General features: G+C 44.3%; 3 non-coding genes across 3 annotated transcripts; all 3 read right to left on the bottom strand.

Annotated features, from left to right (window-relative positions):
* Window positions 1-11,621: 11,621 nt before the first annotated feature.
* trnai-aau (transfer RNA isoleucine (anticodon AAU)) lies at window positions 11,622-11,695 on the bottom strand. Its single transcript has one exon. It is a non-coding gene; the product is annotated as a tRNA-Ile (tRNA).
* Window positions 11,696-15,068: 3,373 nt separating this feature from the next.
* On the bottom strand, window positions 15,069-15,142 carry trnai-aau (transfer RNA isoleucine (anticodon AAU)). The gene has a single exon. It is a non-coding gene; the product is annotated as a tRNA-Ile (tRNA).
* A 2,217-nt stretch (window positions 15,143-17,359) lies between these two features.
* Window positions 17,360-17,433, bottom strand: trnai-aau (transfer RNA isoleucine (anticodon AAU)). Its single transcript has one exon. It is a non-coding gene; the product is annotated as a tRNA-Ile (tRNA).
* Window positions 17,434-23,256: the final 5,823 nt, after the last annotated feature.

The raw sequence follows: 23,256 nt of genomic DNA, 5'->3' as shown, positions 1-23,256 counted from the left end.
CTGAAATGTTTTTTGTAAATGATGCATAACAGTGGACCCAGCACTGTTCCTTATGGCACACTGCTGGTCATAGGCCCCTAGTCTGCAAAACAACCCTCTCCCATCACTCTGTCTCCTAATGTCAAGCCAATTTTGTATCCAGTCGGCTATCTCTTCCTGATCCCATGTGATCGAACCTTACTAACCAGTGTTCCACGCTAAACCCTGTCCAAGGCCTTGCTATGGTCAGTATAGACACAGTTTCCTGTTCTATCTTCTTAGTCACGTCTACAATAAACTCAGGCAAGTTTGTGAGACACTACTTGTGTACTTTGCGTCAACTGTCCCTAATCAATCTTGGCCTTTTGAAATGCATGTAACTCCTGTCCCTCAGAGCCCCCTCCAACACCATACGCACCACTAACGTCAAGCCAATTGGTCTTTCGGTGCCTTGCTTTCCCTCACAGCAGTTTTAAACACTGGCACAACACTAAACACCCTCCAGGCTTCTAGCCCATCACCCGTGGCTGTCACTGATATAAATACCTCTTTAAGGGGCACTTCTTCCTGAGTTTACCCCAGTGTCCTCGGATATACATGATTAGCTCCAGGGATTTGTCTATTTTTTAGGCGTTTTAAAGTCTCCACACCTCCCGTTTTGTTATGCGGATCCTTCTGATGCCTATATTTCCCTGACTTCCCCAGTCTTTAAGGACTGATGTGAAATTTTCATCAAGGATCTCACCCATCTCCTGTGGTTCCACACATGGATTATCCCATTGATCTTTAAGGGGGCACATTCTGTCCCTAGTTAATCTTCTGTCGTTAGTATTCATGTCGAATCCCTTTGGATTTTCCTCAGCATTATCAGCCAAAGCTTTCTCAGGTCTCCTGTTTGCCTTACTGCTTTCCCACTTCAGTGTATTACTGTACCCACAATGTTCTTTGAGGAATCCAGCTGGCCATATATGACATGGACCGCCTTTTTCTTGACCAGAACGTCAATATCCCCAGTCATCCAGAATTTTCTACTTGTAATCAGCATTGTCCTTCACACAAAGAGAAATATCCTCACCCTGCACTCTCATTTTACCTTTCTTGTGAAAGCTTCCCACCTGCCTGAGGTGCATTTACCTGCAAATAGTGTCCACAATCAACTGTTAAAAGCTCTTGACCAATACCTTCTGGATTGGGCAGGACAATGTTGATGTTTCACTTATGGACCAGGCCTGTCCTTTTCCATAACTGTTTTCAAATTAATACAGTTGTGGTCACTTTGTCAAAGTGCTCCCCAACTAACACCTCAGTCCCCTTCCCTACATTGTTCCCCAAGGGAAGGTCAGGTTTTGCCCCTTTCTCCAAGGGGAGGGCAAACAACCAGTGGTAATTGTGCACATCAGTACACACGGCATAGATACAGTTGGATGGGATCTGGTCAAGTGAGTATTAGGAGTTAGGTAAGAAGTTAAAAAAGCAGGACTACAAAGGTAGTGAGCTCCAGATTACTCCCAGTGCTGCTCGCAGTGAATATGGAAATAAAAAGACTAGCCGGATGGATGAGTGCCTGAGGAGCTGGTGGAGGGGGAAGGGTTTTTATGTCTTGGATCATTGGGGTCTCTTCTGGGGTAGAGGTGACCTGGACAAGGGGGATTCTGAAAACGAGAGAGACCATCGGCCAGTCAGAGGAAAATACACCAGCCACCGAGAGCACGTTTCCTATTCAGGATATCCAGGGGCGCAGTCAAGGGAGGGAAAAGACTTCTGGTTTAAAGGACATTTAGTTTGACACATGAGGCCTGACTGGTAAGGCAGGTGAGCTCAGAGCATGGATTGGCTCTGGGTACTGGGATATTATAGCCATAACAGAAACATGACTGAGAGAAGGGCAGAACTGGCAGCTCAGTGTCGTGACAGAAAGACATGCAAATGAGGAGGGGAGTGCACTTTTGATAAGGGAGAACATAACAACAGTGTTCAGAGAGGATATACCTAAAGAGTCATCAAATGAGGCCATATGGTTAGGAGTTATAAAGAAGAAGGGGGCGGTCACTTTGTTGGGACTGTATTACAGACTCGCAAATAGCCAGCGGGTACGAGAAGAGCAGATGTTAGAGAGATTGTAGATAGCTGTAGGAATAAGAGAGTAGTATTGATTGGAGATTTTAATTTCCACTGGATTGACTTATGCATTCAGAGAATAAAAGGCCCATATGGATAAAAATTTGTCAAATGGGTCCAAGAAAGTTTCCTTGACCAATATGTAGATGGTCCTACTCTACTCAGGTGGGCGCAACATTGAATCTCCCCTGAGAAAACGAGATGAGGAAGTGACTGATGCGTCAGTCAGAGAGCACTTTGGGTCCAGTGACCGCAACTGTCTTAGTTTTAACATAACTATAAAAATGATAGGAGAGGTCCACAGGTTAGGGAGCTATGCTGGAACACAGCCAGTTTTGGGACCATGAAGCAGGACCTAGCAGAGGTTGGGTGGGTGAGTCTGTTTGAAGGAAAAGAAACGACTGGAAAATGGGAAGCTTTTAAAAGTGTGATACTGAAAATCCAGGGTCAGTATGTATCTGTTAGGGTGAAGGGAAAATGGCAGGTTTAGGGATCCCTGGCTGATGAGTGATATTGAGGCTCTGGCCTGGCAAATGAAGATGGTATACATTGGGTTTAAGGGTTCCGTATCTACCGAACCTCTTCCAGCCCTAAAGACAGAATCAATCTGTGGAGACCCTATAATCTTCTCAGGTCTCTGCCACACTCTGATCTGTCGAACCCACTCCAGTCCCTGTGACTGTTCCAATCCAGTTCCTCAAGGACCTGCGATCTGTGTAACATGCTCTCATCATTGTCACCTACCCTGTCAATGTAAGCTCTTCCAATATTTCCACCCATCTACTCATCTGCATAAACTTCTCCAGCTCTTACACCCCTATCTGTGTTAACGACAACCTCCCCTCCAACACTTGCCCACTTAGGTCAAACTGGAGGAGATTACTTAGCTCCTTTACCTGTGTGACTGTCTCCAATCAAAATTGCTGTTCTCATCTCAGGGAAAACCTGTCCGATTCCACATCCTCCATGTCTAAATAACACAGAACCTAAGAATTTTGATATCTCTAAACCTGTTCAGTCCCAACTACCCTCTATATGTATGTTTTTTCTTCCAGTCTATACAACCTACATCATCTCTGTAATCTGCTCCATTCCCTAAATAGTCCCTGTCAGTATAAACCAGCACTGTCCTATCACTATCCTCATCCCTGTAAACTGCTCCATCCCTCCCAACCTGCCCATCTCCATGAACTCCTGCAGGCCCTACAGCTCTTTGCATGTCTGTAACCTCTGGAGGCTCTATGGTTCCCTCTCCCTGTCAAACTACCTGCAGTCCCCAAATCCCTCCCAATATGCATCCTCTCCTCCAGATCAGACTATTGCTGTCTCTGTTAACACCTCCATCTCTGCCAACTCTTCCCATTTGTGTAACCGCGTTCAGACCCCGTACTCTCCAGCTTCCTGAATCCTCTTCCTGACATTGCAATCAAAATCATGTTTCTGTAAAATCCACCAGTGCTTAAACTTTCCCCAACTCAGTAACCTCTTGCAGTCCTAACAAAGCACCTAAACTGTGAAACCTTTCATTTCGCTACAATCCTCCCTCCCTCCCTCCTCAAATGCGTTCATAATCATGTAACCTCCCAATTACTGAATCCTCCTTTTGGCACTGCAACACTTCGAATGTCTGCAAATCCTCCTGTCCTGATATCCCTCCCTATCTCTGTAACCCCCACCACCCGCCACTGCCCTTTTGGGGAAGCTAGCAGAGGAGAGAAGAATTGTAGAGTCCGGGCGATGTTACGGAGGTAGAATCCTGGAAATTACAGATTTGGTCTAATGTCTGTAGTGTGCAGATTATTGGAGAGGACTCTGACAGACAGGGTTTATGACTACTTGGAATACCATAGTTAAATTTTAGACAGTCAGCATGGGTTTGTGAGGGGCAGGTCATGCCTCACAAACCTTATTGAATTCTTTGAAGATATGACAGAATATGTTGAAGCTCATACAGAAAATAAGGAGGCATGGGATACAGGGAAATCAGTCTGTCTGGATGCATGATTGGATGGCCCAGAGAAGACAGAGTATGGCAGCAGATAGACAGTATTGAGCCTGGAGCTCAGTGACCAGTGGTGTTCTGTAACAGTCGGCTTTGGGACTCTGCTCTGCTCTCTGTGATTTTTATAAATGACTTTGATGTGGATGTTGGAGAGTGGGTTAGTAAGTTTGCCAATCTGGTGGAATTTCATTCTGGAAGGTGGAATTTGAGTACAGAATGCAGGATGAAAGGCAGAATGCTTGGCCGTATGGAGGATCAGAGAGATTAAGGGGTCTATGTTCATAGATTACTCAAAGTTGCCATGCACGTTGATAGGGTTGTTAAAAATGCATATGTTGTGTTTGCTTTCCTTAGCAAGGGGATTTATTTGAAGAACAATGAGGGTTTACTGCATCTTTATAGCATCCTGGTGAGACCACACTTGGAATATTGTGTTCAGGTCTGGTCCCCACTATACAGGAAGGATGTGCAAGTTTTAGAGAGCGTACACAGGAGATTTACCAGGATGCTGCCTGGAATGGAGGGCATTTCTTATGAAGAAAGGCTGAGGGAGCTAAGGCTTTTCTCACTGGCGTGAAGAAAGGGGTGGGCCAAGGTGGTAGAGGTGAACAAGATGATGAGAGGCACAGAGAGAGTTAATAGTCAGAGACATTTTCTCCTATGGCATAAATGGCTATTACAAGGGGGTGTAATTTTAAGGTGAATGGAGGATGGATAAAAGAATAGAGAATGGTAGGTGGTTGGAATGCACTGACTATGGTGGTAGTAAAATTAGATACTTTCGGGACATTTAATAGACTCTTGGATAAGCACATGGATGATAGCAAAATTAAGCTTATGGAAGTTAGTTTGGTCTTATAGTCAGATAAAATGTTGGCATGGCATCATGGCCAAAGGGTCTTGTGCTGTACTGTTCTGTGTTCTACGTTCCGTATGGTAAATGGGTAATAAGCTCAGATCAGTGTAAAAGGATATGGCATTCAGGAGAAGCTAGTCAACTGGGTACAAAATTGGTCTTGATGGTAGGAGACAGAGGGTGATGGGAGACATGTTGTTTTTCTGACTGGAGGCATGTGACCAGCGGTGTAGTGGGTCTCCTGTTGTTTGTCATTTGGGTAAATGGTTTCCTGGTAAGTAAGGTTTTTGGTTGATACTAAAATTGGTGGTAAACTGGACAGTGATGAAGGTTATCTGTGATACAACAGGATGGATAGTACTGCTGGGAGAGTGGGCTGAAGAATAGCAGATGGAGTTGAATTAGATAAATGTGAAGTGTTCCATTGTGGTGAAACAAACCAGGGTGGGACTTGTACACTTAATGTTCGGGCCCTGGGTGGTGTTGTCAGTCAGTGACCCAGGGATGCAGGTAGACAATTCTTTGGAAGTTGCATCACAGGCAGGCAGGCTGGTGAAGCAGGCGTTTGGGATGGTTACCTTCATTGGGCAGAGCATGGAGAGTAGGAGTTGGGATGTCATGTTGTATCTGTACAAGACATTGGCCAGGCCACCATAAATGCATTGCTGATCAGTAGGAAGAACTCATCAGGTTCACTTCCCTGCTTTAGGGAAGGACAACAAATATTCTCACCTGGTCTGGCCAACATGTGACTCCAGACCCACAACAAGAAGGCTGACTCTGAGCTGCTCTCTGGGTAATTAAGAGTGGGGTCAAATAATGTAAGTCCAGGCAGTGACACCCACATCCCAGAAATGATTTAATAAAATACATATGTCCCTCCCTACCTCTGCAAACCCCTCCAGCTGCAACACTCATACTTAGTTTGAAACACACTTCAGGCCCTGACCACTCTCTGTAACACTCTCACCACCACCAGCACCTTCACCTCTCCCTGTTCCTATTGTGACATTATACCCTCACAGGGATTCCTCTTCCAATTGCCCCCCTCCTGCAAGCAGACCCTTTGCAACCCCTTCAAAACTTACTCCTAAAGCACACTCGCACTTCAGGATTTTAAGTACTTTTTGGTGATCTTCTCAGCCTCATAATCTAATATGATCCATTTTGTCCTGAGTAAGAGACAGGTGTGAGTTTCTTGTTAAGGTTTTGTCTGTTTCAATGGAATATTCTTTTGTTCAGTGATTTACACTGTTCCTTCAAATGTTTACCACTGTTCATTTACGCACACACATGTTTCAGTCTGTTAGGCTGTTTACCTTGGTCAGTTCTTCTTTCAAACTCATGCAATTGGCAATTTTTGTTTTTAGTTGTAGCTTGTCCTTTCTGTGATTCACTTTAAAACTTTATATTTCTTTAAACTGCACTTTATCACAATTTCCCAGAGGATCTCTCCAGGTGACATTACTCATACACTAAGTTTCATCACGCAACGGTCGATCTGACATAGTTACATCCCGAGCCAGTTGCACAATGTGTTATTTATTGAAACACTGAAAAAAATTCTCCGAACTTCCCTTCCAATATCACTGTTGTCAGTGTGACTGTCAAGATGATGCGAATTTTGAATTTTCACTGAATTTTTCGTAATGCCTTTATTAAAAATTCCAATGGGTTCCTGTGTGATGCAGTGATGAGCAATGAAATGCTGTTCAGTGACCTAAAACTGTTCTGCTGCTTGTGTCCTTGGCAAGTAGTAGCCAGAATTTACATTCAGACTGACTCTACTTCATGATCTGCGGCCAAATACTTTCTCTGTAATGCCTTTGTTATCAATTATTGTTAGCGTTGTCCACTTTGCATGAGTTTCCACAAAGTTGTGAACCATTTGAATATTTATGTCCACCTTTTTTCACCCTGTAACCACGTCACCCTGGTGTCTAACTCTCTTTTATCTCTGTAACAAATTCATCTACCTTATGGCAGAGACTTTGTCCATTCCAAAAAAAAGCATAATTTAACTGTTTCCTACAATTTCCTGTCACAAAGTGATTCGCTGACGTACAGTTTTAGTTAAACTTGGTCCCATCCTGTTCCTTTCTGCTTGTCTTCAGCCACATCCCCATGCTGTTCCAAAGCTTCACCTTTTCTATTTGGATTTGGAAAGCTCCTTTCACCTGAACCCTGTCCCTGCATCCTCTCTGTCAGTTTAAAGCCCTGTCCCTAAACCTACCGACGTGATTGGCCAGGACACTGGTCCCAGCATACTTCCAGTGGGACAATCCGAATGGTTTATTTTTAAACTCAGGTATGGGATGTTGGTGTCTCTGGCTGACCAGCCTTTCCTGCCCAGCCCTCGCTGCCCTTGAGCTGAGTAACTTGCACGGCCATTTCAGAGGCAAACACTTTGCTGTGGGGATGTCGTACAAACCATGTGAGAATGGCAGTTGCCCCCTAGTGTATTTTTGATGAACAAACATTGTTTTGGACATCAGCAATGATTTCAGACTTATTCATAGATTGTTAATTGCAATTTTAAAAAAAATGATGATTGCAAATTCCACCATTTCTGATGGTGGGATTTAAACCTGCCTCCACAGAACATTGGGTGAGCATTTGGATACATGCTCTTGCAACAATACCACGAGGCCATCACTTCACCTGCTCAAAGGTTGCTCATTCCTGAGCACTGACACCAGGGCATCCGGAACCTAAACCTGTTCTTCCTACATGATTGTTTCGTTATGAAATTTTCCTGCCCTCTGGTGATATCACTCAGACTCTCTTCATGAGGTGTCCCTCACTGTGAGGGTCGAATTGCTGCCCCTGTCAGCGTCTCTCACTCTTGCAGCTTCTCCGGATCCTGAACCAATTGAAGTCTTTACTCCAGAGAGACGCAGCAGCATATGCAAGGGATGGAGACAGGGTTTTTCAGGTCTCTGTTGGACTTAGTTTCATTGTCCATGTGTATCCCTCACGGGATCAGTCTAATTTCCCAAATTGTTGATTCCTCTGACTCCTGTAGGTATTAGGAACGGCCTGACTCAATAGACTTCCCAGCTGCTGGATGTCTCGTCCATCGCCACATTGAAGATGGTTGATCAGCCAGGGAGACAAAGAGAAGGGAGATTTGGAGTGTTCAATAAATCCTGCAGTGAGGTAAGATCACTACAGGGAACAGAGCAGACAGCAAAGACAGAGCTCCCAACATCAGATAACAAAACATGACACAGATACAGTGCTGGAGGGGGTGCACAGTACAGACACACCCCAGGCTCAATCAAACCCTTATAGTAAGTTCTGTTGTGCTAAGACTCACTACTCTGCAACAATCTATCTATGGAATGTCATGGTGACTTAGTGTCTTCAATAATTTGTAACTCCTATAACAGTTCCTGTCCCGGTAACATCCTCCCTTCCCTATACTCCCTCCACATATTGGAATCCTCCCTTCCCTATACACTCCACATATTTGGATTGTACTGCATTCCTGACTACCAGCCCTATCGCTGTAACTTGCTTCAGTGTATATAACGTGCCTTATCTCATTAGTCTCCTACAATAACAGGAGACAGGGTCATCCGGCACGGAACAGGTTCCTTCGATCGAACTAGTCCATGCTGAACAGAGTCTATGAACGAGTCGCGTTTCCCTGCACTTGACCCATATCCCTTCAAACCTTCTCCTCTCCATGTACCTGCACAAATGTCTTTTCCATGTTGTTATTGTACTTTTCTCTATCACTTCCCCTCGAATCCCATTTCCTACCTGCACTGTACTCTGTCTGGAAAATCTTCTCCTCCAAATTCTTTGAAGTTTTTTTTCTCTCCCATCTCTTACTTATATCCTCCAGACACAGAACATAAGAACATGACAGTACAGTACAGGCCCTTCTGCCCTCAATGTGTGCTAACCTGTGGACCCAATCTGAAGCCCATCTAACCTTCCCTATTCCATTCTCCCATGGCTATCAGTGATAGAAATATCTCTTTATGGGACCCCACAATTTCTTCCTGAGCTTCCCGCAATATCCTGGGATATACATGATTAGTTCCCAAGGATTTGTCCATCTTATACGCATTATAGAACCTTCACTACCGCCTGTTATGTTGAGTGGAGTCTTTTGAAGACGTTATTGTTCCTTATTCCCTGACTTGCCCAGTATTTCACCAAGTTAAGTTCAAACATGAATTTTTTGTTCAGGTCTCACCCATCTTCTGTGTTTCCACACTTGGATGGCCCCATTCGTCGTCAAGGAGCCACATTCTTCCCCTAGTTAATCTCCTGAAGAATATACTTGAAGAATCACTTTGGATTTTCCTCAGCCTGATCTGCCAATGCTTTCTGTAGTCCCCTTTGTGCCCTCCTGATTTCCCTCTTAAGTGAATACTCCACCTGCAATGTTCTTCAATAGATTCCCTGAATCCAGCTGGCTATGTGACACGTGCCCCCTTTTTGTTGACCAGAGTCTCAATACCCCAATTCATCAGTGTATCCCACTTGTGTAGGCATTGTCCTTCACACTAACAGAAATATGATATCCCTCAAATATCATTTTATCGCTCTTTTGAAAGCTTCCCACCTGCCTGACGTACCTTTACCTACAAATAACCTCCACAATCAGTTGCCAAAAGCCCTTCACTAATACCTTCTGGATTGCGGCAAGACAAATTTTGATCTTTAACTTGTGGACTAAGATTGTGCATTTCCATCACTATATTCAAACTAATACAATTGTGCTCACTTTGCCAAAGTGTTGTCCCACTAGTGCCTCAGTCCCTTTCCCTACCTTGTTCCCCAAGGCGTAGTCAGGTTTTACCCCTTCCTGCAGTCCAACCATTTACATTCTGACTGAGACATTTTTCTTGTACATGCCTAACAAATCCCACCCATTCAAGCTCTGAGCACTCTGGCAGTCCCAGACTAGGTTTGGAAAGTTAAAATCCCTGACCATTCCAACCCTATCATTCTTACAGATATCTGAGATCTCCCAACATATTTGTTGCTCAAACTCCCGCTGACTGTTGTTGGCCTGTAGTACAGTCATATCAAACTGATCACCCATTCCCATATCTCAATTGCACCATTATAGCTTCAATGGGTGTTCCCCAGGAATATCCTCTCCAAGTGCTGCAGTGATATTTCACTGATCAAAAACTCCACCCCCTCCTCTCTCACCTTCTGTTCTATCCTCCCTGTGGAATCTGTACCCTGGAACATTGAGCTCCCAGTTCTGTCCCACTCTCAGCTGTGTTTCTGCCATATCTATGGTATTCCAGTCTCATGTTCTCATCCATGCACCGACTTCATTTGCCTTAATTATTAGGCCTTTTATTTTGAAATAAATGCACTTTAATCAATCAGTTTTCCCTCAATGTCTGCTGTGCTCTTTCCTGATGTTTCTACTTAAGTTGCTGTCTTGAAATTCTGTCCCAGCCTCTACATTCAGACTGCAGCCTGGCACCATCCACCTCACTATGGGCAACACCCTCAGCTTTCATGTCATCTGCCAACCTACTAATGATATCTTCTGCTTTCACATCAGAGTGATGAATGTATATAATAAACAGCAATGGCTCCCGCACACATCCCTGTGGTACACCCGTTAGTGAAAGAATTTCAATCGTAAAACAGCCCTCCACCAGTTGTGGATCCTGTTTGCCAAATTGCCTTGGATCCCATTGGTCTGTTGGAACAGTCTTCAATGTGGGACCTCGTCAAACGATGTAATGAATTTCATGTAAACCAGACCATCTGCACAGCCCTCATCAAAATCCTCAATCGTAATTTCAAATATAAATCTCAGCTGAATTTGGGAAAGTATCTTACTCTACCAAATGAATGATGAGTATCCCAAATCGATCTCTGCCTTTCCAAATTTTGATTCATTCTGTTCCTCAGAATTGTTCCCAACAATTTCTCTCCCCCTGCTGTCAGACTGTCTGCTCTGTAATTAGCTGGCCTATCCCTGCTGCCCTTCTTGAACAAAGAAACCACATTAGCGACCTCCAGTCATTCAGCTCTTTACCTGTGGCCAGCAAAGTATTAAATATATCCACCAGGGCCGAGCAATCTCCTCCCTTACCTCCCATAGCAGCGTGGGATACATTCAATTGGGCACTGGGGATTTCTCCACATTTAAGCCTGTGAAAACATAAAATACCTCTTCCTTATTGATCGTAATATGTTTGAGAAAATCACCATTCCAACTGAAATCCCCAGCTATAATGCCTTGCTCCTGTGTGAATACAGATGGGAAGTACTCATTGAAGACCTCACCGACTTCCTCTGGCTTCATGTCCCGATTGTCCCTTTGCATTTCTTTGTGAAAACAATTGAGACTGATTGATTTGCTGCAGACAACATCCACCAGTCATCATGGGTACGGTGATTGAGTCGTGTGTCTATCCTTGTCAAAAGTATTATTGCGCTGGTGAGGCTTTCTGCTTGGTGATTTTGTAGTTTCGTGGTGCACTTTGTTTGGAAATACAGCAACGCAGCTGAGATCCGGCATAGGACCAACGAGTTGATGTTCCATGACAGCGATGGTCGGCTTTCGAATGAATACACATCTGAATCGATCATGTGACAAGTTCATGCAGACGGTGAAAGCAAAAGCCACGACAAACCTTGACACAGCACAGCGGACGAGATGAGCGCTGCACATGGTCAGTGTGGGGATTGAACCCACGACCTCGGCGTTATTAGCACCACGTTCTAACTAGCTGAGCTAACCAATCGCACGCAATCGATCGCATGATCGTCTGAAGTATTTCCTTCCGTTGCAAAGTTTTTTAACAAAATAAAACATTGACTTTTCCGAACGCGAACACTCGAGGCAACCATTTGCTCTGATATCCAAAATTAAGCACAATGTTCGGACGCATGCAATTTCAATCGCAATGCCACCAGCTCAGCTGCAGCTTGTCATGTTGACAAATATCTGGTTGAGACGTACCTTCAACGATCGCTCACTGTGCTTCTGGAAACTCACAGACCTTTGGAGTCAGGGTTATGTGCTGCTGATAAACTGCTGCGAACCTTATGCCAAATGCATTGGAATTGTAACCCAACTGTGGGATTCTTTCTGCTCCCGAAGGACGCAGTTGCTTTAGAGTCAGCAACAGCGCAGAACTCAATTGCACGTTTTGCTTAATGAGATGTGGGGATTGTTCAAGGAGCAGCTACTGCGTGTCCTCGATAGGTATGTACCAGTCAGGCATGGTGTAAAGGGCCTTGTGAGGCAGCCGTGGTTTAGTAAGGAATTGGAGTCCCTTGTGAAAGGGAAGAAGGCGGCATATGTAAAGATGAGGCGTGAAGGTTCAGTAGGGGCGATTGAGAGTTATAAGGTAGCCAGGAAGGAGCTAAAGAGGGAGCTAAGAAAAGCGAGAAGGGGACATGAAAAGTCTTTAGCTGGTAGGATTAGGGAAAACCCAAAGGCTTTCTATAGGTATGTCAAGAATAAAAGGATGACTAGGGTAGGTATCGGTCCAGTCAAGGACAGTAGTGGGAAGTTGTGTGTGGAGGCAGAGGAGATTGGAGAGACATTAAATCAGTACTTTTCATCAGTATTCACTCAGGAACAGGACACTGTTGCTGATGTGAATATGGAATCACAAATAATTAGAATGGATGCCCTGGAAATATGCAGGGAAGAGGTTTTGGGAATATTGGAAAGGATGAATATAGATAAGTCTCCTGGGCCTGATGGCATTTACCCCAGGATCCTATGGGAAGCTAGGGAGGAGATAGCAGAGCCATTGGCCTGGATTTTTATGTCGTCATTGTCAACGGGAATAGTACCAGAGGACTGGAGGATAGCGAATGTGGTCCCATTGTTCAAGAAAGGGAGTAGGGATAGCCCTAGTAACTATAGGCCAGTGAGTCTGACTTCAGTGGTGGGCAAAGTCTTAGAGAGAATGGTAAGGGATAAGATTTATGAACATCTGGGTAGGAATAACGTGATCAGGGATAGCCAGCATGGTTTTGTGAAGGGCAGGTCGTGCCTCACAAACCTTATTGATTTCTTTGAGAAGGTGACTATGGAAGTGGATGAGGGTAAAGCAGTAGATGTTGTGTATATGGATTTTAGTAAGGCGTTCGATAAGGTTCCCCATGGTAGGCTAATGCTAAAACTTCGGAGGTATGGCATTGAGGATACATTAGAGGTTTGGATTAGGAATTGGCTGGCTGGAAGGAGACAGAGGGTAGTAGTTGATGGATTATGTTCATCTTGGAGCGCAGTTACTAGCGGTGTACCACAAGGATCTGTTTTGGGACCATTGCTTTTTGTTATCTTTATAAATTATCTAGAGGAAGGACTTGAAAGCTGGATAAGCAAGTTTGCGGATGACACGAAAGTCGGTGGAGTTGTGGATAGTGAGGAAGGAAGTGGTAGGTTACAGCGGGATATAGATAAGTTGCAGAGCTGGGCGGAAATGTGGCAAATGGAATTCAATGTAGCTAAGTGCGAAGTCGTTCACTTTGGTAGGAATGACAAGATGATGGATTACTGGGCTAATGGTAGGCTACTTGGTAGTGTGGATGAGCAGAGGGATCTTGGTGTCCATGTACACAGATCTCTGAAAGTTGCCACCCAGGTAAATAGTGCTGTGAGGAAGGCATATGGTGTACTGGGCTTTATTGGCAGAGGAATTGAGTTCCGGAGTCCTGAGGTCATGTTGCAGTTGTATAAGACTCTGGTGAGGCCTCATCTGGAGTATTGTGTGCAGTTTTGGTCGCCATACTATAGGAAGGATGTGGAAGCTTTAGAACGAGTGCAGAGGAGGTTTACCAGGATGTTGCCTGGAATGGTAGGAAAATCTTATGAGGAAAGGCTGAGGCACTTGGGGCTGTTCTCATTGGAGAAGAGAAGGTTTAGGGGAGATCTGATAGAAGTGGATAAGATGATTAGGGGTTTAGATAGGGTAGATACTAAGAACCTTTTACCGCTAATGGAGTCAGGTGTTACTAGGGGACATAGCTTTAAATTAAGGGGTGGTAGGTATAGGACAGATGTTAGGGGTAGATTCTTCACACAACGGGTTGTGAGTTCATGGAATGCCCTGCCCGTATCAGTGGTGAACTCTCCTTCTTTATGTTCATTTAAGCGGGTGTTGGATAGGCATTTGGAAGTTATTGGGCTAGTATAGGTTAGGTAGGACTCGGTCGGCGCAACATCGAGGGCCGAAGGGCCTGTACTGCGCTGTATCCTTCTATGTTCTATGTTCTATGTTCTATGACTCATGTTGCTTTTGCAATCTTCGTTTGACAGCATATTTAGCAGGTTATCACGCCTTCCTGCAGCGTTTGTCAGCGACAGATCAGCTGCTAAGATGTTTGCTTCAGACAGCATGCTACATCCTACATTTGGTGTTAATAGCTCTGTAAATCTCCCCTTTTTTGAAAATCTTTACCAAAGGGTCAGTTAGACTCGAAACGTCAACTCTTTTCTCTCCTTGCAGATGGTGCCAGACCTGCTGAGATTTTCCAGCATTTTCTCTTTTGGTTTCGAATTCCAGCATCTGCAGTAATTTGCTTTTATTAATGACACTGTGATATTGCTGGGGATATGATGACTCCAGTGTCGATGCATGAGAGGTGAGCAAGCGAATGAATTCCCTCTGGAAGTCGCGGGAAATGTAGTATCAGAGATCCAGGAAAATGAGTTGAACAAATCTTTGAAGTGAATTGAAGCCTGAATTCTGGGTCTCCTCCGAGACTGTGCCAGGTCGACTTTTTACTTTATATATTTCATGTTTGGCATTTCTTTGTGTTAACAATTGAGACTGATTGATTTGCTGCAGACAACATCCACCAGTCATCATGGGTACGGTGATCGAGTTGTGCGTCTATCCCTGTCAAATGTTTTATTGCGCCGCTGAGGCTTTCTGCTTGGTGATTTTGTGGTTTCGTGGGACACATTGTTTGGAAATACAGCAACGCAGCTGAGATCCGGCATAGGACCAACGAGTTGATGTTCCATGACAGCGATGGTCGGCTTTCAAATGAATACACTTCTGAATCGATCATGTGACAAGTTCTTGCAGACGGTGAAAGCAAAAACCACGACCAACCTTGACACAGCACAGCGGACGAGACGAGCGCTGCGCATGGTCAGTGTGGGGATTGAACCCACGACCTTGGCGTTATTAGCACCACGCTCTAACCAGCTGAGCTAACCGACCGACGTAACTTTTTCGTCAAAACAAAGGCTTATATTGCCTGCGCTCACAACCACGGCGGCTGTTCGTTTTCTGATTTGCAATCGATCGCACGATCGTATGAAGTATTTCCTTCCATTGCAAAGTTTTTTAACAAAAAGACATTGACTTTTCAGAACGCGCACACTCGAGCTAACCATTTGCTCTGATATCCAAAATTAAGCACAATGTTCGGACGCATGCAATTTCAATCGCAATGCCACCAGCTCAGCTGCAGCTTGTCATGTTGACAAATATCATCTGCTTGAAACGTACCTTCAACGATCGCTCACTGTGCTTCTGGAAACTCACAGACCTTTGGAGTCAGGGTTATGTGCTGCTGATAAACTGCTGCGAACCTTATGCCAAATGCTTTGGAATTGTAACCCAACTGTGGGATTCTTTCTGCTCCCGAAGGACGCAGTTGCTTTAGAGTCAGCAACAGCGCAGAACTCAATTGCACGTTTTGCTCAATGACTCATGTTGCTTTTGCAATCTTCGTTTGACAGCATATTTAGCGGGTTATCACGCCTTCCTGCAGCGTTTGTCAGCGACAGATCAGCTGCTAAGATGACTGCTTCAGACAGAATGCTACATCCTACATTTGAAAATGGAAAAGGTGCAAACGCTTACAGGCTGAACACTCTCTCACTATTTTGCCTGGCGCGTCAGAGGCTGGGAGCTGACCTTATGAAGGTTTTTCAATCATGAGGGGAATTTTTCGGCTAAATAGATAAGTTCGTTTCGCTCAGGTGGGGCAGTGCAGCACGGCTGGGTATAAATCTGGTGTGGGAGGGTGAGAATACGACAGGCAGTGAGGTGCAACGGCGTCACGCAAAGGGTGGTGAGTGTCTGCAATAAGTTGCCGGACGAGCTGGTGATGGCTGGTACAATTCCAATACTTTTAAGGAATTTGGATGTGTATTTGTATAGGAAGGGTTTAGAGAGTCACGGGTCAAGTGCATGCAATCGTGGCTGGATCAGTTGAGGATATCTGTTCGGAATGGACGAGCCAGACCGAAGATTGTGTTTTCAGTGCTGTCCATATCTAATGGCTCTATGATATTGCAGGTGAAATGATAAAAGAGATGAATAAAATAATGAAGTAAAATTGTCTGAAGTTGTTAAATTCAAACAACTTCAGATAATTTTATTTCAATTATTTTACTTACCTTTTTTATTTGCGTTTTTCTCACTGTTGTGTACCTCTTATTTCTTGCTTGTCTCTCTTTCTGTCGCTTCCCACTCTGTCAATACATTTTTCCTCTCCTCTTCCCGCTTTGCTACGCTTCTCCCCTGTTTTCCATTTTTGTCTCTGTTTCACACATCCCCCACATATTTTGTCACGTAACACTGGCTTCAGCCTTGGTCATTCGCGGCTCCTAATCTCCCTTTAATCTCTCCGTGCACTGTCATTATCACCTTTGCATCTGGAGCCTTGACTCACCTTCTCTCAGCCTGGTGTCAATTGCTCTGTAAATCTCCCCTTTTTTGAAAATCTTTACCAAAGGGTCAGTTAGACTCGAAACGTCAACTCTTTTCTCTCCTTGCAGATGGTGCCAGACCTGCTGAGATTTTCCAGCATTTTCTCTTTTGGTTTCGAATTCCAGCATCTGCAGTAATTTGCTTTTATTAATGACACTGTGATATTGCTGGGGATATGATGACTCCAGTGTCGATGCATGAGAGGTGAGCAAGCGAATGAATTCCCTCTGGAAGTCGCGGGAAATGTAGTATCAGAGATCCAGGAAAATGAGTTGAACAAATCTTTGAAGTGAATTGAAGCCTGAATTCTGGGTCTCCTCCGAGACTGTGCCAGGTCGACTTTTTACTTTATATATTTCATGTTTGGCATTTCTTTGTGTTAACAATTGAGACTGATTGATTTGCTGCAGACAACATCCACCAGTCATCATGGGTACGGTGATCGAGTTGTGCGTCTATCCCTGTCAAATGTTTTATTGCGCCGGTGAGGCTTTCTGCTTGGTGATTTTGTGGTTTCGTGGGACACATTGTTTGGAAATACAGCAACGCAGCTGAGATCCGGCATAGGACCAACGAGTTGATGTTCCATGACAGCGATGGTCGGCTTTCAAATGAATACACTTCTGAATCGATCATGTGACAAGTTCTTGCAGACGGTGAAAGCAAAAACCACGACCAACCTGGACACAGCACAGCGGACGAGACGAGCGCCGCGCATGGTCAGTGTGGGGATTGACCCCACGACCTTGGCGTTATTAGCACCACGCTCTAACCAGCTGAGCTAACCGACCGACGTAACTTTTTCGTCAAAACAAAGGCTTATATTGCCTGCGCTCACAACCACGGCGGCTATTCGTTTTCTGATTTGCAATCGATCGCACGATCGTATGAAGTATTTCCTTCCATTGCAAAGTTTTTTAACAAAAAGACATTGACTTTTCAGAACGCGCACACTCGAGCTAACCATTTGCTCTGATATCCAAAATTAAGCACAATGTTCGGACGCATGCAATTTCAATCGCAATGCCACCAGCTCAGCTGCAGCTTGTCATGTTGACAAATATCATCTGCTTGAAACGTACCTTCAACGATCGCTCACTGTGCTTCTGGAAACTCACAGACCTTTGGAGTCAGGGTTATGTGCTGCTGATAAACTGCTGCGAACCTTATGCCAAATGCTTTGGAATTGTAACCCAACTGTGGGATTCTTTCTGCTCCCGAAGGACGCAGTTGCTTTAGAGTCAGCAACAGCGCAGAACTCAATTGCACGTTTTGCTCAATGACTCATGTTGCTTTTGCAATCTTCGTTTGACAGCATATTTAGCGGGTTATCACGCCTTCCTGCAGCGTTTGTCAGCGACAGATCAGCTGCTAAGATGACTGCTTCAGACAGAATGCTACATCCTACATTTGAAAATGGAAAAGGTGCAAACGCTTACAGGCTGAACACTCTCTCACTATTTTGCCTGGCGCGTCAGAGGCTGGGAGCTGACCTTATGAAGGTTTTTCAATCATGAGGGGCATTTTTCGGGTAAATAGATAAGTTCGTTTCGCTCAGGTGGGGCAGTGCAGCACGGCTGGGTATAAATCTGGTGTGGGAGGGTGAGAATTCGACAGGCAGTGAGGAGCAACGGCGTCACGCAAAGGGTGGTGAGTGTCTGCAATAAGTTGCCGGACGAGCTGGTGATGGCTGGTACAATTCCAATACTTTTAAGGAATTTGGATGTGTATTTGAATAGGAAGGGTTTAGAGAGTCACGGGTCAAGTGCATGCAATCGTGGCTGGATCAGTTGAGGATATCTGCTCGGAATGGACGAGCCAGACCGAAGATTGTGTTTTCAGTGCTGTCCATATCTAATGGCTCTATGATATTGCAGGTGAAATGATAAAAGAGATGAATAAAATAATGAAGTAAAATTGTCTGAAATTGTTAAATTCAAACAACTTCAGATAATTTTATTTCAATTATTTTACTTACCTTTTTTATTTGCGTTTTTCTCACTGTTGTGTACCTCTTATTTCTTGATTGTCTCTCTTTCTGTCGCTTCCCACTCTGTCAATACATTTTTCCTCTCCTCTTCCCGCTTTGCTACGCTTCTCCCCTGTTTTCCATTTTGTCTCTGTTTCACACATCCCCCACATATTTTGTCTCGTAACACTGGCTTCAGCCTTGGTCATTCGCGGCTCCTAATCTCCCTTTAATCTCTCCGTGCACTGTCATTATCACCTTTGCATCTGGAGCCTTGACTCACCTTCTCTCAGCCTGGTGTCAATTGCTCTGTAAATCTCCCCTTTTTTGAAAATCTTTACCAAAGGGTCAGTTAGACTCGAAACGTCAACTCTTTTCTCTCCTTGCAGATGGTGCCAGACCTGCTGAGATTTTCCAGCATTTTCTCTTTTGGTTTCGAATTCCAGCATCTGCAGTAATTTGCTTTTATTAATGACTCTGTGATATTGCTGGGGATATGATGACTCCAGTGTCGATGCATGAGAGGTGAGCAAGCGAATGAATTCCCTCTGGAAGTCGCAGGAAATGGAGTAACAGAGATCCAGGAAAATGCGTTGAACGAATCTTTGAAGTGAATTGAAGCCTGAACTCTGGTTCTCACAGTGGTTAGCACTGCTGCCTCACAGCGCCTGTAGACCCGGGTTCAATTCCCGACTCAGGCGACTGACTGTGTGGAGTTTGCACGTTCTCCCCGTGTCTGCGTGGGTTTTCTCCGGGTGCTCCGGTTTCCTCCCACAGTCCAAAGATGTGCAAGTCAGGTGAATTGGCCATGCTAAATTGCCCGTAGTGTTAGGTAAGGGGTAAATGTAGGGGTAGGGGTATGGGTGGGTTTCGCTTCGGCGGGTCGGTGTGGACTTGTTGGGCCGAAGGGCCTGTTTCCACACTGTAAGTCTAATCTAAACTGTGCCAGGTCGACTTAATACTTTATATATTTCATGTTTTGCATTTCTTTGTGAAAACAATTGAGACTGATTGATTTGCTGCAGACAACTTCCACCAGTCATCATGGGTACGGTGATCGAGTTGTGCGTCTATCCCTGTCAAATGTTGTATTGCGCCGGTGATGCTTTCTGCTTGGTGATTTTGTGGTGCACTTTGTTTGGAAGTACAACAACGCAGCTGAGATCTGGCATCGGACCAACGAGTTGATGTTCCATGACTGCGATGGTCGGCTTTCGAATGAATACACATCTGAATCGATCATGTGACAAGTTCTTGCAGATGGTGAAAGTAAAAGCCACGGAAAACCTTGACACAGCACAGCGGACGAGATGGGCGCTGCACATGCTCGTTGGGGGGATTGAACCCACGACCTTGGCGTTTATTAGCACCACGCTCTGACCAGCTGAGCTAACCGACCTACACAGTCTTTCTGTCAAAACAAAGGCTTATATTGCCTGCGCTCACAACCACGGCGGCTATTCTTTTTCTGATTTGCAATCAGACAAATGAAATGTTAAGGATGAGAGCATAGGAGAACAAGAACATCAGAGCACAAGCGATTAAGAAAATGAATACTCAAATTCAAGATCAAAGCAATAAGAATAATACTGACTGATAAAATAATACCATACGGACATATGGGTAGAATGGAAAACAGAGTATCAAAGAGGAAGAACATAAGAGACTAAGAACACAACAGAATAAGAACATAACATGATGAGAACATAATGAAATACGTACAATAGCGACTTAGAAAATAAGTGTCTTGGCGAAAAAGAACAAAAGAGAACAGGAAGATAAGACATTACAAACAGAAGTGATTAACAAGGTCAGAGCATAAGATCATACGGGAATAAGAAAATAAGAACAAAATAGCATTTGCGAACACTAAAATGAGAACACGAGAGAAAAACTACACAAGACAAGAATAGAAAAAATAATACAGATGTTAGAGCGGGCATAAGACAGTGGGAACATATGAATGAAACACAAGAGAATAAGTACACGCAAAGACAAGAACGGACGAGCACAGGAGAACAAGAACATCTCTAAAATATTTCAAGAGCAAAGGTTAAGAACATAAATGATTGGTAAAATACGCTCATAAAAGCATGGGAAGAATGAAGGGGAAAATAAGAGACAAACAACATAAAAAATAAGAAAATAAGAATAGGAATGAATAAGGACATTGTATAATGTGAACATAAGTTAAACAGAAAATATAGTTGAATAAGAATAAGTGCACGTGACCGCAAGAACAAAAGCGAATTAAAATACAGGAAGATAACAGAACGTAAGTGAATATCGGAATACAGACATAAGGGAATGTGAAGGTTAGATAAAAAGAACATAGGTGAATTCGAACATTCATCACTATGTGAATTAGTAATGGTCAGCATGTGTCTCAGGCTGGTTGTTGGTTCCTTTATAGATCTGTGAATTTCTGCTGTGCTTCGGAGTCCTAACGATTAACGCTTAGGACAGAGGTTCTACCTATGATTCAGCGTGGAATAAAATGTTTAAGATCAAGTTCTGCCTCTCGAGAATTTGTTGAACAACTGGTCTTTTCACCTTCAATAGATGGTCTTGTGTGAATCTATGTTAGTGCCTTCAATAACTTGAATTGGTGCATGAGAAAGTGTGAATATTGTGTGGAGCTAATCAAATTGCTAAAATTGATTAAGGGCATGATTCTGACCTGAGCCTGCAGGCTGATCCCTTGAAGGAAGACGAAAAAATGAAATGACCACATTCAAGTAGTACATTTGGTTAAGGATTTAATCCTGACTTGCCCCTGCTGGCTGTTCCCATGAGCAAGTGAGGACTGCAGATGCTGGAGATCAGAGCCGAAAATGTGTTGCTGGAAAAGCGCAGCAGGTCAGGCAGCATCCACCGAGCAGGAGAGCCGACGTTTTGGGCCCGAAACTTTGATTCTCCTGTTCCTTGGATGCTGTCTGACCTGCTGGGCTGGTCCCCTGAGGCAAGGCAGAAAATAAGCAGATGGTGTCTCTAAATGTATAAAATGCCAAACTCCTGATCTGAGCCTGAAGGCTCATTCCTTGAGGTGCGATGGAAGATGGGCAGATCTAAATGTCCAGGATTGGAAACGTTGCTGATTGCCAGGCTTGGTGAAGCCTTGAGGAATTGGACTCGGCGCCGGTGTTGTATCATTTTGTTGTTTGGCTTTCTTTGTGTCTTCTTTGTTTACCTGCAGGTGACTGCTCTGCGCCTGGGACCGTCGAGGTGAGGAAGCGATCGAATCACTCTACAAGCATGATCAAAGCAAAGCCATGGGTTTCGAGACAATCTCTTGCAGACGGAACGTCGTCCTTTTCCCCGCTCAGTGGAGACTATGTTTTGCCACGGTAAACAGACGAGGTGCAACATTTAAGATCAGAAATTCCGTTGTTGGGTTTAAGGAAGTGGCAAAGAGCCATCAGCCCTCAATAAAGATAATCGAGATCAGCGTCCAAGGAACTCTTTCGTAAGCCCTCCCAACATACCAGCACCCGAATCCCCATGTTCCAAAATATTACCGTCCCAGACCGGATTGCTGCTGTTATCCCTTGCCAAACGAGCAGGAGGGATGTCCAGGGACAGAAAGCTGGTTAAAATCCTATTGCAGCTCACGATACTTGTCCACAAGTTCTTCGTGTAAGTACTCAAGAGGCTCTAATTTTCTGCAAAGGCAATGATAGTGCAAGCATCTTATGATTTACGGTGATTGGTAATAAGAAAAACTTGCTTGTCCGAGGATTATGAGAGATGAATCCAAATTCACAAGCCTTGGACCCGCTCTAAGGTCCGGAGCATGATGCAACACGCCCTGATCCACTCTAGTTTTAGATTAGATTAGATTAGATTTACAGTGTGGAAACAGGCCCTTCAGCCCAACAAGTCCACACCGAAGCGCAACCCACCCATACCCCTACATTTACCCCTTACCTAACACTACGGGCAATTTAGCTTGGCCAATTCACCTGAATTGCACATCTTTGGAATGTGGGAGGAAACCGGAGCACCCGGAGGAAACCCACGCAGACACGGGGAGAACGTGCAAACTCCACACAGTCAGTCGCCTGAGTCAGGAATTGAACCCAGGTCGCTGGTGCTGTGAGGCAGCAGTGCTAACCACTGTGCCACTGTGCCACCGTGCCGCCCAAGTGATCAACTTTTTTTTATTGGCGAGTACAAATCTGTTGTACTTATAGTAGCATGCATCAGGATTTTCAAACATTGCTGAATTTAGTCTAGGCGACACATTCGACGACTTCTGAAGACTCCATTATATTTCCCCTGGGCCACGGATTAAATCAGAAGCACAGACAATTTGGCATGAAAATGTTGTTAGAATTGAAACTCTCTAATTTTGACTGTTCTGAAATGTGAATGTTTCATTCCTTAACGAGCAAGGAAGCAACAGATGCTAAAAAAAAAACTGGATAAGGATGAAAGTTGACAGAGAGTGAAAGATACCTCTTCAGCGCTGAGTCACTGAAGCTTGCAGAAAGGGTAACATTTTGTGATTTGCGTTGAAATCACATTTGCTTGTTGGCCACTGAATGTTGATGTTTTGCTGCCTGGAGCTCGAGGTCTGTGAATGTTTTTTTCCCCCACAGATCATGAATTCAGTACTGTCAACTTCCAAATTGTCTAAAAATTT

Source organism: Hemiscyllium ocellatum, unplaced genomic scaffold (genome assembly GCF_020745735.1).
Source record: "Hemiscyllium ocellatum isolate sHemOce1 unplaced genomic scaffold, sHemOce1.pat.X.cur. scaffold_251_pat_ctg1, whole genome shotgun sequence".
Lineage (NCBI taxonomy): Eukaryota > Metazoa > Chordata > Chondrichthyes > Orectolobiformes > Hemiscylliidae > Hemiscyllium > Hemiscyllium ocellatum.
Note: the sequence above shows the minus strand (reverse complement) of the source record. Positions and strands in the feature narration are given on the sequence as shown.